General features: G+C 43.3%; 8 non-coding genes across 8 annotated transcripts; 4 read left to right on the top strand and 4 right to left on the bottom strand.

Moving 5' to 3' along the window:
- Positions 1-930: 930 nt before the first annotated feature.
- On the top strand, positions 931-1,002 carry trnad-guc (transfer RNA aspartic acid (anticodon GUC)). Its single transcript has one exon. It is a non-coding gene; the product is annotated as a tRNA-Asp (tRNA).
- A 435-nt stretch (positions 1,003-1,437) lies between these two features.
- On the bottom strand, positions 1,438-1,508 carry trnag-gcc (transfer RNA glycine (anticodon GCC)). Its single transcript has one exon. It is a non-coding gene; the product is annotated as a tRNA-Gly (tRNA).
- Positions 1,509-4,298: 2,790 nt separating this feature from the next.
- On the top strand, positions 4,299-4,370 carry trnad-guc (transfer RNA aspartic acid (anticodon GUC)). The gene has a single exon. It is a non-coding gene; the product is annotated as a tRNA-Asp (tRNA).
- A 435-nt stretch (positions 4,371-4,805) lies between these two features.
- Positions 4,806-4,876, bottom strand: trnag-gcc (transfer RNA glycine (anticodon GCC)). Its single transcript has one exon. It is a non-coding gene; the product is annotated as a tRNA-Gly (tRNA).
- Positions 4,877-7,666: 2,790 nt separating this feature from the next.
- trnad-guc (transfer RNA aspartic acid (anticodon GUC)) lies at positions 7,667-7,738 on the top strand. The gene has a single exon. It is a non-coding gene; the product is annotated as a tRNA-Asp (tRNA).
- Positions 7,739-8,173: 435 nt separating this feature from the next.
- trnag-gcc (transfer RNA glycine (anticodon GCC)) lies at positions 8,174-8,244 on the bottom strand. The gene has a single exon. It is a non-coding gene; the product is annotated as a tRNA-Gly (tRNA).
- A 2,714-nt stretch (positions 8,245-10,958) lies between these two features.
- trnad-guc (transfer RNA aspartic acid (anticodon GUC)) lies at positions 10,959-11,030 on the top strand. The gene has a single exon. It is a non-coding gene; the product is annotated as a tRNA-Asp (tRNA).
- A 435-nt stretch (positions 11,031-11,465) lies between these two features.
- trnag-gcc (transfer RNA glycine (anticodon GCC)) lies at positions 11,466-11,536 on the bottom strand. The gene has a single exon. It is a non-coding gene; the product is annotated as a tRNA-Gly (tRNA).
- Between the last annotated feature and the right edge of the window lie 3,128 nt (positions 11,537-14,664).

Genomic DNA, 14,664 nt, shown 5'->3' with positions numbered 1-14,664 from the left:
AACTGCCACCATGAGTCAGAAGGGTCCATGGCATGTTCCGTGGTTGTAAATCACAGTCATCAGTCTATGCATTCTAATGAACGACTCATCAATGTCTGGGAGCATCAGCGAATGGCCAGAGTGTCTATTGTTCTCGAGATACCTTGACTTCAAAACAAGGATACTCCTGAATCCCAGCTATGGAAACTTCATGAATAAAAGGTGGAGTTACTGTTCCTTGGCTGAACAAATGGTCTAAAAAGAAGCCCTCAATATTGGACCACTGCACTTCCAGAGTGACATGGTTGAGTCACTGAAGCACCTCAGGAATAGGAGAAACCTCAGGATGTGCCCAACTGTGTTCTTCAAACTACAGTCCATTGAATGGTCTTCTGCTGGAAGATTCCCACTGGTGAGTGTTGTGGTCCTGTGATCTATTTTTGGTGGTGATGTACAAGTCTAGAAGTGTCCAGCAAGGAGAAACAAAGAAACGAGTCGACCAGATGATAGAGTTACTTTGGTTACTCGAACTGAAGCATTGACTTGTTTTTCTGTACTAAGTAAGTGCTTCCTGTTGGGGTAACTTTGGCAACCAGTGTCCACTTCCATTCACTATTCTCCACAGTCAACAATTTCCCTGAATTTAGTATTGTAGTGGAGATCCATGCACTATCACTGTCCTGTTGGAATATCCTCAAGTGGAGTCACTCATGAAAACTACTTCCCATAAGTGCTCCCTTTTGGGGTTGTTTCTTCTGGGGCCTTTCCAACAGAATACTGAGAGCTGAGAAGATGATGTCAAGAATGGCCACACAACTGAATTGTACAGAGGTATTGGCCAAATGATTGATTTTTAACAAGTCTGTTGCTTCACACTGGAAAACCTTCCCTTAAAGCGATACTTGGACCAGCTGAGATTCACATACCTCTGTAGAAAACAACACTTTCAAGTCCTCGTTAGTATAGTGGACAGTATCTCCGCCTGTCACGCGGAAGACCGGGGTTCGATTCCCCGACGGGGAGTATCTCTTCTTTTCTTCACATATGTCGGTAAAGGACGCGGCTGACATTCCACCGGACACCACCCAAAGATGGTTCACTCGTCTGGCAGTGCAATGGAGTCGAAAGAAGCTTGTGATAGACAATTGCGGCATTTTCCACTTTACTCCAATTCATGAGAAAATTTTGGTTTCCTTCAAGTCTAGTCTCTGTCACAACCCTAACATTTGGAATATAGACCACTTCTATTGCAGTGATGGATATTTGCTTGGGTGATTCTGCAAGGCAGGCAGGCTCTCAATGTGAGCGTTGGCTTTCATGCTTTTTGCCACCTCGTAATATTCTGAAACTTGCAATGGTCAAAAGCCTCACATGTGAACTCCAAGTGTCAGCAACACAACCCAGAGTTGCGTTGTGCAATACGTCCTCTGTGTTGCAAACAACAAACTATTTGACAAATGCATTGGCCGGGAATCGAACCCGGGTCCCCCGCGTGGCAGGCGAGAATTCTCCCACTGAACCACCAATGCTTCTGATGGAATGATTCGTTTTCTTTTTTTTTTTTTAAACGCACTTGCATCTCCTTGGTGAGATGAAATTTTCACACCGGAAAACATTCCCTAAACTCGATAGTTGGATCGGCTGCGATTCACATACCTCTGTCACAACAAAGTTGTGCCAAACTTTTTGGGCATTTCCCACTTTGCTCCAATTGACGGGAAAGATTTTGTTTCCTTCAAATCAAGCCTCTGTCACAACCATTACTTTTGGAAAATATGCCACTTCCAATGTTCAAGAGCCTCACATGTTGACAACAAGTCGAACACAAAGTGTCAGCAACACAACTCAGAGTTGCGTTCCTTTGTGTAGTACGTGCTCCCTATTGCAAACAACAAAAAACTCAGAGAATGAATTAGCCGGGAATGGATGCGGGATGTCCCACTTTCCCAAGAAAAGAAAGCATCCAAGCCATTCCACTGGATTTTTTTCTTGTCCAGATGCTAACTTTTGGTGAGGGGCAAGTCGATCAATTTGGGGGAAAGCAAATCCAAATTTAGTCATTGCAAATTACAAACTTCATGTTTCATGAATGCAACAAAAATATATGTATATCTGTTAAATTCCTTTGTAAACCGATTTGGATGTAGTCCTTTGCAACTCATAAGTGTGAATGTAAATCACAATCATCAGTCTGTGCATTCTAATGAACGACTCATCAATGTTTGGGAGCATCAGCGAATGGCCAGAGTGTCTATTGTTCTCGAGATACCTTGACTTCAAAACAAGGATACTCCTGAATCCCAGCTATGGAAACTTCATGAATAAAAGGTGGAGTTACTGTTGCTGATCAACTGGTCTAAAAAGAAGCCCTCAATATTGGACCACTGCACTTCCAGAGTGACATGGTTGAGTCACTGAAGCACCTCAGGAATAGGAGAAACCTCAGGATGTGCCCAACTGTGTTCTTCAAACTACAGTCCACTGAATGGTCTTCTGCTGGAAGATTCCCACTGGTGAGTGTTGTGGTCCCGTGATCTATTTTGGTGGTGATGTACAAGTCTAGAAGTGTCCAGCAAGGAGAAACAAAGAAACGAGTCGACCAGATGATAGAGTTACTTTGGTTACTCGAACTGAAGCATTGGCTTGTTTTTCTGTACTCAGTAAGTGCTTCCTGTTGGGGTAACTTTGGCAACCAGTGTCCACTTCCATTCACTATTCTCCACAGTCAACAATTTCCCTGAATTTAGTATTGTATTGTAGTGTAGATCCATGCACTATCACTGTCCTGTTGGAATATCCTCAAGTGGAGTCACTCATGATAACTACTTCACATAAGTGCTCCCTTTTGGGGTTGTTTCTTCTGGGGCCTTTCCAACAGAATACTGAGAGCTGAGCAGATGATGTCAAGAATAAAGTCACATTTGTCATATTCAAGGTGACTAGATGATTTCAGCCTTCTCTTGACCCAATCTGAGCTCTTCCTTTCAACTTTCAAGAAGTTACTCAATTGCCAAAACCATTCGCTGTGACTACACACTGTTACTTTCAAGCCAGGCCTCTGTCATTACCCTAACTTTAGCATTCACTAGATTATCCAATGCAGTAAGTGCTACTTGTTGGGGTGATTATACCAGGCAAAACTACAACCTGGAAGTAAAGATTTTTTGACAAATGTCTCCTTGAGACGTCCTCAAATGGAGTCACTCATGATCGGTTATTTCCATAAGTGCTCCCATTTGGGGTTGTTTCTTCTGGGGCTTCTTCAACTGAAGACTGAAAGCTGAAGAGATGCTCTTTTGACAAAATCTGTCACCAACACAACCCAGACAGCAGCACAGACTTGCTTCCTTGATGCAGTAAGTGCTTCCTGTTGGGGTAATGTTGGGGACAACTGCCACCATGAGTCAGAAGGGTCCATGGCATGTTCCGTGGTTGTAAATCACAGTCATCAGTCTATGCATTCTAATGAACGACTCATCAATGTCTGGGAGCATCAGCGAATGGCCAGAGTGTCTATTGTTCTCGAGATACCTTGACTTCAAAACAAGGATACTCCTGAATCCCAGCTATGGAAACTTCATGAATAAAAGGTGGAGTTACTGTTCCTTGGCTGAACAAATGGTCTAAAAAGAAGCCCTCAATATTGGACCACTGCACTTCCAGAGTGACATGGTTGAGTCACTGAAGCACCTCAGGAATAGGAGAAACCTCAGGATGTGCCCAACTGTGTTCTTCAAACTACAGTCCATTGAATGGTCTTCTGCTGGAAGATTCCCACTGGTGAGTGTTGTGGTCCTGTGATCTATTTTTGGTGGTGATGTACAAGTCTAGAAGTGTCCAGCAAGGAGAAACAAAGAAACGAGTCGACCAGATGATAGAGTTACTTTGGTTACTCGAACTGAAGCATTGACTTGTTTTTCTGTACTAAGTAAGTGCTTCCTGTTGGGGTAACTTTGGCAACCAGTGTCCACTTCCATTCACTATTCTCCACAGTCAACAATTTCCCTGAATTTAGTATTGTAGTGGAGATCCATGCACTATCACTGTCCTGTTGGAATATCCTCAAGTGGAGTCACTCATGAAAACTACTTCCCATAAGTGCTCCCTTTTGGGGTTGTTTCTTCTGGGGCCTTTCCAACAGAATACTGAGAGCTGAGAAGATGATGTCAAGAATGGCCACACAACTGAATTGTACAGAGGTATTGGCCAAATGATTGATTTTTAACAAGTCTGTTGCTTCACACTGGAAAACCTTCCCTTAAAGCGATACTTGGACCAGCTGAGATTCACATACCTCTGTAGAAAACAACACTTTCAAGTCCTCGTTAGTATAGTGGACAGTATCTCCGCCTGTCACGCGGAAGACCGGGGTTCGATTCCCCGACGGGGAGTATCTCTTCTTTTCTTCACATATGTCGGTAAAGGACGCGGCTGACATTCCACCGGACACCACCCAAAGATGGTTCACTCGTCTGGCAGTGCAATGGAGTCGAAAGAAGCTTGTGATAGACAATTGCGGCATTTTCCACTTTACTCCAATTCATGAGAAAATTTTGGTTTCCTTCAAGTCTAGTCTCTGTCACAACCCTAACATTTGGAATATAGACCACTTCTATTGCAGTGATGGATATTTGCTTGGGTGATTCTGCAAGGCAGGCAGGCTCTCAATGTGAGCGTTGGCTTTCATGCTTTTTGCCACCTCGTAATATTCTGAAACTTGCAATGGTCAAAAGCCTCACATGTGAACTCCAAGTGTCAGCAACACAACCCAGAGTTGCGTTGTGCAATACGTCCTCTGTGTTGCAAACAACAAACTATTTGACAAATGCATTGGCCGGGAATCGAACCCGGGTCCCCCGCGTGGCAGGCGTGAATTCTCCCACTGAACCACCAATGCTTCTGATGGAATGATTCGTTTTCTTTTTTTTTTTTTTAAACGCACTTGCATCTCCTTGGTGAGATGAAATTTTCACACCGGAAAACATTCCCTAAACTCGATAGTTGGATCGGCTGCGATTCACATACCTCTGTCACAACAAAGTTGTGCCAAACTTTTTGGGCATTTCCCACTTTGCTCCAATTGACGGGAAAGATTTTGTTTCCTTCAAATCAAGCCTCTGTCACAACCATTACTTTTGGAAAATATGCCACTTCCAATGTTCAAGAGCCTCACATGTTGACAACAAGTCGAACACAAAGTGTCAGCAACACAACTCAGAGTTGCGTTCCTTTGTGTAGTACGTGCTCCCTATTGCAAACAACAAACAACTCAGAGAATGCATTAGCCGGGAATGGATGCGGGATGTCCCACTTTCCCAAGAAAAGAAAGCATCCAAGCCATTCCACTGGATTTTTTTCTTGTCCAGATGCTAACTTTTGGTGAGGGGCAAGTCGATCAATTTGGGGGAAAACAAATCCAAATTTAGTCATTGCAAATTACAAACTTCATGTTTCATGAATGCAACAAAAATATATGTATATCTGTTAAATTCCTTTGTAAACCGATTTGGATGTAGTCCTTTGCAACTCATAAGTGTGAATGTAAATCAGAATCATTAGTCTGTGCATTCTAATGAACGACTCATCAATGTTTGGGAGCATCAGCGAATGGCCAGAGTGTCTATTGTTCTAGAGAAACCTTGACTTCAAAACAAGGATACTCCTGAATCCCAGCTATTGAAACTTCATGAATAAAAGGTGGAGTTACTGTTGCTGAACAACTGGTCTAAAAAGAAGCCCTCAATATTGGACCACTGCACTTCCAGAGTGACATGGTGGAGTCACCGAAGCACCTCAGGAATAGGAGAAACCTCAGGATTTGCCCAACTGTGTTCTTCAAACTACAGTCCACTCAATGGTCTTCTGCTGGAAGATTCCCACTGGTGAGTGTTGTGGTCCTGTGATCTATTTTGGTGGTGATGTGCAAGTCTAGAAGTGTCCAGCAAGGAGAAACAAAGAAACGAGTCGACCAGATGATTGAGTTACTTTGGTTACTCGAACTGAAGCATTGGCTTGTTTTTCTGTACTCAGTAAGTGCTTCCTGTTGGGGTAACTTTGGCAACCAGTGTCCACTTCCATTCACTATTCTCCACAGTCAACAATTTCCCTGAATTTAGTATTGTATTGTAGTGTAGATCCATGCACTATCACTGTCCTGTTGGAATATCCTCAAGTGGAGTCACTCATGATAACTACTTCACATAAGTGCTCCCTTTTGGGGTTGTTTCTTCTGGGGCCTTTCCAACAGAATACTGAGAGCTGAGCAGATGATGTCAAGAATAAAGTCACATTTGTCATATTCAAGGTGACTAGATGATTTCAGCCTTCTCTTGACCCAATCTGAGCTCTTCCTTTCAACTTTCAAGAAGTTACTCAATTGCCAAAACCATTCGCTGTGACTACACACTGTTACTTTCAAGCCAGGCCTCTGTCATTACCCTAACTTTAGCATTCACTAGTTTATCCAATGCAGTAAGTGCTACTTGTTGGGGTGATTATACCAGGCAAAACTACAACCTGGAAGTAAAGATTTTTTGACAAATGTCTCCTTGAGACGTCCTCAAATGGAGTCACTCATGATCGGTTATTTCCATAAGTGCTCCCATTTGGGGTTGTTTCTTCTGGGGCTTCTTCAACTGAAGACTGAAAGCTGAAGAGATGCTCTTTTGACAAAATCTGTCACCAACACAACCCAGACAGCAGCACAGACTTGCTTCCTTGATGCAGTAAGTGCTTCCTGTTGGGGTAATGTTGGGGACAACTGCCACCATGAGTCAGAAGGGTCCATGGCATGTTCCGTGGTTGTAAATCACAGTCATCAGTCTATGCATTCTAATGAACGACTCATCAATGTCTGGGAGCATCAGCGAATGGCCAGAGTGTCTATTGTTCTCGAGATACCTTGACTTCAAAACAAGGATACTCCTGAATCCCAGCTATGGAAACTTCATGAATAAAAGGTGGAGTTACTGTTCCTTGGCTGAACAAATGGTCTAAAAAGAAGCCCTCAATATTGGACCACTGCACTTCCAGAGTGACATGGTTGAGTCACTGAAGCACCTCAGGAATAGGAGAAACCTCAGGATGTGCCCAACTGTGTTCTTCAAACTACAGTCCACTGAATGGACTTCTGCTGGAAGATTCCCACTGGTGAGTGTTGTGGTCCTGTGATCTTTTTTGGTGGTGATGTACAAGTCTAGAAGTGTCCAGCAAGGAGAAACAAAGAAACGAGTCGACCAGATGATAGAGTTACTTTGGTTACTCGAACTGAAGCATTGACTTGTTTTTCTGTACTCAGTAAGTGCTTCCTGTTGGGGTAACTTTGGCAACCAGTGTCCACTTCCATTCACTATTCTCCACAGTCAACAATTTCCCTGAATTTAGTATTGTAGTGGAGATCCATGCACTATCACTGTCCTGTTGGAATATCCTCAAGTGGAGTCACTCATGATAACTACTTCCCATAAGTGCTCCCTTTTGGGGTTGTTTCTTCTGGGGCCTTTCCAACAGAATACTGAGAGCTGAGAAGATGATGTCAAGAATGGCCACACAACTGAATTGTACAGAGGTATTGACCAAATGATTGATTTTGAACAAGTCTGTTGCTTCACACTGGAAAACCTTCCCTTAAAGCGATACTTGGACCAGCTGAGATTCACATACCTCTGTAGAAAACAACACTTTCAAGTCCTCGTTAGTATAGTGGACAGTATCTCCGCCTGTCACGCGGAAGACCGGGGTTCGATTCCCCGACGGGGAGTATCTCTTCTTTTCTTCACATATGTCGGTAAAGGACGCGGCTGACATTCCACCGGACACCACCCAAAGATGGTTCACTCGTCTGGCAGTGCAATGGAGTCGAAAGAAGCTTGTGATAGACAATTGCGGCATTTTCCACTTTACTCCAATTCATGAGAAAATTTTGGTTTCCTTCAAGTCTAGTCTCTGTCACAACCCTAACATTTGGAATATAGACCACTTCTATTGCAGTGATGGATATTTGCTTGGGTGATTCTGTAAGGCAGGCAGGCTCTCAATGTGAGCGTTGGCTTTCATGCTTTTTGGCACCTCGTAATATTCTGAAACTTGCAATGGTCAAAAGCCTCACATGTGAACTCCAAGTGTCAGCAACACAACCCAGAGTTGCGTTGTGCAATACGTCCTCTGTGTTGCAAACAACAAACTATTTGACAAATGCATTGGCCGGGAATCGAACCCGGGTCCCCCGCGTGGCAGGCGAGAATTCTCCCACTGAACCACCAATGCTTCTGATGGAATGATTCGTTTTCTTTTTTTTTTTTTAAACGCACTTGCATCTCCTTGGTGAGATGAAATTTTCACACCGGAAAACATTCCCTAAACTCGATAGTTGGATCGGCTGCGATTCACATACCTCTGTCACAACAAAGTTGTGCCAAACTTTTTGGGCATTTCCCACTTTGCTCCAATTGACGGGAAAGATTTTGTTTCCTTCAAATCAAGCCTCTGTCACAACCATTACTTTTGGAAAATATGCCACTTCCAATGTTCAAGAGCCTCACATGTTGACAACAAGTCGAACACAAAGTGTCAGCAACACAACTCAGAGTTGCGTTCCTTTGTGTAGTACGTGCTCCCTATTGCAAACAACAAAAAACTCAGAGAATGAATTAGCCGGGAATGGATGCGGGATGTCCCACTTTCCCAAGAAAAGAAAGCATCCAAGCCATTCCACTGGATTTTTTTCTTGTCCAGATGCTAACTTTTGGTGAGGGGCAAGTCGATCAATTTGGGGGAAAACAAATCCAAATTTAGTCATTGCAAATTACAAACTTCATGTTTCATGAATGCAACAAAAATATATGTATATCTGTTAAATTCCTTTGTAAACCGATTTGGATGTAGTCCTTTGCAACTCATAAGTGTGAATGTAAATCACAATCATCAGTCTGTGCATTCTAATGAACGACTCATCAATGTTTGGGAGCATCAGCGAATGGCCAGAGTGTCTATTGTTCTCGAGATACCTTGACTTCAAAACAAGGATACTCCTGAATCCCAGCTATTGAAACTTCATGAATAAAAGGTGGAGTTACTGTTGCTGAACAACTGGTCTAAAAAGAAGCCCTCAGTATTGGACCACTGCACTTCCAGAGTGACATGGTTGAGTCACTGAAGCACCTCAGGAATAGGAGAAACCTCAGGATGTGCCCAACTGTGTTCTTCAAACTACAGTCCACTGAATGGTCTTCTGCTGGAAGATTCCCACTGGTGAGTGTTGTGGTCCTGTGATCTATTTTGGTGGTGATGTACAAGTCTAGAAGTGTCCAGCAAGGAGAAACAAAGAAACGAGTCGACCAGATGATAGAGTTCCTTTGGTTACTCGAACTGAAGCATTGGCTTGTTTTTCTGTACTCAGTAAGTGCTTCCTGTTGGGGTAACTTTGGCAACCAGTGTCCACTTCCATTCACTATTCTTCACAGTCAACAATTTCCCTGAATTTAGTATTGTAGTGTAGATCCATGCACTATCACTGTCCTGTTGGAATATCCTCAAGTGGAGTCACTCATGATAACTACTTCACATAAGTGCTCCCTTTTGGGGTTGTTTCTTCTGGGGCCTTTCCAACAGAATACTGAGAGCTGAGCAGATGATGTCAAGAATAAAGTCACATTTGTCATATTCAAGGTGACTAGATGATTTCAGCCTTCTCTTGACCCAATCTGAGCTCTTCCTTTCAACTTTCAAGAAGTTACTCAATTGCCAAAACCATTCGCTGTGACTACACACTGTTACTTTCAAGCCAGGCCTCTGTCATTACCCTAACTTTAGCATTCACTAGATTATCCAATGCAGTAAGTGCGACCTGTTGGGGTGATTATACCAGGCAAAACTACAACCTGGAAGTAAAGATTTTTTGACAAATGTCTCCTTGAGACGTCCTCAAATGGAGTCACTCATGATCGGTGATGCTGAAGAGATGCTCTTTTGACAAAATCTGTCACCAACACAACCCAGACAGCAGCACAGACTTGCTTCCTTGATGCAGTAAGTGCTTCCTGTTGGGGTAATGTTGGGGACAACTGCCACCATGAGTCAGAAGGGTCCATGGCATGTTCCGTGGTTGTAAATCACAGTCATCAGTCTATGCATTCTAATGAACGACTCATCAATGTCTGGGAGCATCAGCGAATGGCCAGAGTGTCTATTGTTCTCGAGATACCTTGACTTCAAAACAAGGATACTCCTGAATCCCAGCTATGGAAACTTCATGAATAAAAGGTGGAGTTACTGTTCCTTGGCTGAACAAATGGTCTAAAAAGAAGCCCTCAATATTGGACCACTGCACTTCCAGAGTGACATGGTTGAGTCACTGAAGCACCTCAGGAATAGGAGAAACCTCAGGATGTGCCCAACTGTGTTCTTCAAACTACAGTCCACTGAATGGTCTTCTGCTGGAAGATTCCCACTGGTGAGTGTTGTGGTCCTGTGATCTATTTTGGTGGTGATGTACAAGTCTAGAAGTGTCCAGCAAGGAGAAACAAAGAAACGAGTCGACCAGATGATAGAGTTACTTTGGTTACTCGAACTGAAGCATTGACTTGTTTTTCTGTACTCAGTAAGTGCTTCCTGTTGGGGCAACCAGTGTCCACTTCCATTCACTATTCTCCACAGTCAACAATTTCCCTGAATTTAGTATTGTAGTGGAGATCCATGCACTATCACTGTCCTGTTGGAATATCCTCAAGTGGAGTCACTCATGATAACTACTTCCCATAAGTGCTCCCTTTTGGGGTTGTTTCTTCTGGGGCCTTTCCAACAGAATACTGAGAGCTGAGAAGATGATGTCAAGAATGGCCACACAACTGAATTGTACAGAGGTATTGACCAAATGATTGATTTTGAACAAGTCTGTTGCTTCACACTGGAAAACCTTCCCTTGAAGCGATACTTGGACCAGCTGAGATTCACATACCTCTGTAGAAAACAACACTTTCAAGTCCTCGTTAGTATAGTGGACAGTATCTCCGCCTGTCACGCGGAAGACCGGGGTTCGATTCCCCGACGGGGAGTATCTCTTCTTTTCTTCACATATGTCGGTAAAGGACGCGGCTGACATTCCACCGGACACCACCCAAAGATGGTTCACTCGTCTGGCAGTGCAATGGAGTCGAAAGAAGCTTGTGATAGACAATTGCGGCATTTTCCACTTTACTCCAATTCATGAGAAAATTTTGGTTTCCTTCAAGTCTAGTCTCTGCCACAACCCTAACATTTGGAATATAGACCACTTCTATTGCAGTGATGGATATTTGCTTGGGTGATTCTGCAAGGCAGGCAGGCTCTCAATGTGAGCGTTGGCTTTCATGCTTTTTGCCACCTCGTAATATTCTGAAACTTGCAATGGTCAAAAGCCTCACATGTGAACTCCAAGTGTCAGCAACACAACCCAGAGTTGCGTTGTGCAGTACGTGCTCTGTGTTGCAAACAACAAACTATTTGACAAATGCATTGGCCGGGAATCGAACCCGGGTCCCCCGCGTGGCAGGCGAGAATTCTCCCACTGAACCACCAATGCTTCTGATGGAATGATTCTTTTTCTTTTTTTTTTTTTAAACGCACTTGCATCTCCTTGGTGAGATGAAATTTTCACACCGGAAAACATTCCCTAAACTCGATAGTTGGATCGGCTGCGATTCACATACCTCTGTCACAACAAAGTTGTGCCAAACTTTTTGGGCATTTCCCACTTTGCTCCAATTGACGGGAAAGATTTTGTTTCCTTCAAATCAAGCCTCTGTCACAACCATTACTTTTGGAAAATATGCCACTTCCAATGTTCAAGAGCCTCACATGTTGACAACAAGTCGAACACAAAGTGTCAGCAACACAACTCAGAGTTGCGTTCCTTTGTGTAGTATGTGCTCCCTATTGCAAACAACAAAAAACTCAGAGAATGAATTAGCCGGGAATGGATGCGGGATGTCCCACTTTCCCAAGAAAAGAAAGCATCCAAGCCATTCCACTGGATTTTTTTCTTGTCCAGATGCTAACTTTTGGTGAGGGGCAAGTCGATCAATTTGGGGGAAAACAAATCCAAATTTAGTCATTGCAAATTACAAACTTCATGTTTCATGAATGCAACAAAAATATATGTATATCTGTTAAATTCCTTTGTAAACCGATTTGGATGTAGTCCTTTGCAACTCATAAGTGTGAATGTAAATCAGAATCATTAGTCTGTGCATTCTAATGAACGACTCATCAATGTTTGGGAGCATCAGCGAATGGCCAGAGTGTCTATTGTTCTAGAGAAACCTTGACTTCAAAACAAGGATACTCCTGAATCCCAGCTATTGAAACTTCATGAATAAAAGGTGGAGTTACTGTTGCTGAACAACTGGTCTAAAAAGAAGCCCTCAATATTGGACCACTGCACTTCCAGAGTGACATGGTGGAGTCACCGAAGCACCTCAGGAATAGGAGAAACCTCAGGATTTGCCCAACTGTGTTCTTCAAACTACAGTCCACTCAATGGTCTTCTGCTGGAAGATTCCCACTGGTGAGTGTTGTGGTCCTGTGATCTATTTTGGTGGTGATGTGCAAGTCTAGAAGTGTCCAGCAAGGAGAAACAAAGAAACGAGTCGACCAGATGATTGAGTTACTTTGGTTACTCGAACTGAAGCATTGGCTTGTTTTTCTGTACTCAGTAAGTGCTTCCTGTTGGGGTAACTTTGGCAACCAGTGTCCACTTCCATTCACTATTCTCCACAGTCAACAATTTCCCTGAATTTAGTATTGTATTGTAGTGTAGATCCATGCACTATCACTGTCCTGTTGGAATATCCTCAAGTGGAGTCACTCATGATAACTACTTCACATAAGTGCTCCCTTTTGGGGTTGTTTCTTCTGGGGCCTTTCCAACAGAATACTGAGAGCTGAGCAGATGATGTCAAGAATAAAGTCACATTTGTCATATTCAAGGTGACTAGATGATTTCAGCCTTCTCTTGACCCAATCTGAGCTCTTCCTTTCAACTTTCAAGAAGTTACTCAATTGCCAAAACCATTCGCTGTGACTACACACTGTTACTTTCAAGCCAGGCCTCTGTCATTACCCTAACTTTAGCATTCACTAGATTATCCAATGCAGTAAGTGCTACTTGTTGGGGTGATTATACCAGGCAAAACTACAACCTGGAAGTAAAGATTTTTTGACAAATGTCTCCTTGAGACGTCCTCAAATGGAGTCACTCATGATCGGTGATGCTGAAGAGATGCTCTTTTGACAAAATCTGTCACCAACACAACCCAGACAGCAGCACAGACTTGCTTCCTTGATGCAGTAAGTGCTTCCTGTTGGGGTAATGTTGGGGACAACTGCCACCATGAGTCAGAAGGGTCCATGGCATGTTCCGTGGTTGTAAATCACAGTCATCAGTCTATGCATTCTAATGAACGACTCATCAATGTCTGGGAGCATCAGCGAATGGCCAGAGTGTCTATTGTTCTCGAGATACCTTGACTTCAAAACAAGGATACTCCTGAATCCCAGCTATTGAAACTTCATGAATAAAAGGTGGAGTTACTGTTGCTGAACAACTGGTCTAAAAAGAAGCCCTCAGTATTGGACCACTGCACTTCCAGAGTGACATGGTTGAGTCACTGAAGCACCTCAGGAATAGGAGAAACCTCAGGATGTGCCCAACTGTGTTCTTCAAACTACAGTCCACTGAATGGTCTTCTGCTGGAAGATTCCCACTGGTGAGTGTTGTGGTCCTGTGATCTATTTTGGTGGTGATGTACAAGTCTAGAAGTGTCCAGCAAGGAGAAACAAAGAAACGAGTCGACCAGATGATAGAGTTCCTTTGGTTACTCGAACTGAAGCATTGGCTTGTTTTTCTGTACTCAGTAAGTGCTTCCTGTTGGGGTAACTTTGGCAACCAGTGTCCACTTCCATTCACTATTCTTCACAGTCAACAATTTCCCTGAATTTAGTATTGTAGTGTAGATCCATGCACTATCACTGTCCTGTTGGAATATCCTCAAGTGGAGTCACTCATGATAACTACTTCACATAAGTGCTCCCTTTTGGGGTTGTTTCTTCTGGGGCCTTTCCAACAGAATACTGAGAGCTGAGCAGATGATGTCAAGAATAAAGTCACATTTGTCATATTCAAGGTGACTAGATGATTTCAGCCTTCTCTTGACCCAATCTGAGCTCTTCCTTTCAACTTTCAAGAAGTTACTCAATTGCCAAAACCATTCGCTGTGACTACACACTGTTACTTTCAAGCCAGGCCTCTGTCATTACCCTAACTTTAGCATTCACTAGATTATCCAATGCAGTAAGTGCTACTTGTTGGGGTGATTATACCAGGCAAAACTACAACCTGGAAGTAAAGATTTTTTGACAAATGTCTCCTTGAGACGTCCTCAAATGGAGTCACTCATGATCGGTTATTTCCATAAGTGCTCCCATTTGGGGTTGTTTCTTCTGGGGCTTCTTCAACTGAAGACTGAAAGCTGAAGAGATGCTCTTTTGACAAAATCTGTCACCAACACAACCCAGACAGCAGCACAGACTTGCTTCCTTGATGCAGTAAGTGCTTCCTGTTGGGGTAATGTTGGGGACAACTGCCACCATGAGTCAGAAGGGTCCATGGCATGTTCCGTGGTTGTAAATCACAGTCATCAGTCTATGCAT

This window comes from Synchiropus splendidus, chromosome 13 (assembly GCF_027744825.2).
Source record: "Synchiropus splendidus isolate RoL2022-P1 chromosome 13, RoL_Sspl_1.0, whole genome shotgun sequence".
In the NCBI taxonomy this organism is placed as follows: domain Eukaryota; kingdom Metazoa; phylum Chordata; class Actinopteri; order Syngnathiformes; family Callionymidae; genus Synchiropus; species Synchiropus splendidus.
This window is presented reverse-complemented; position numbering and strand designations above follow the sequence as displayed.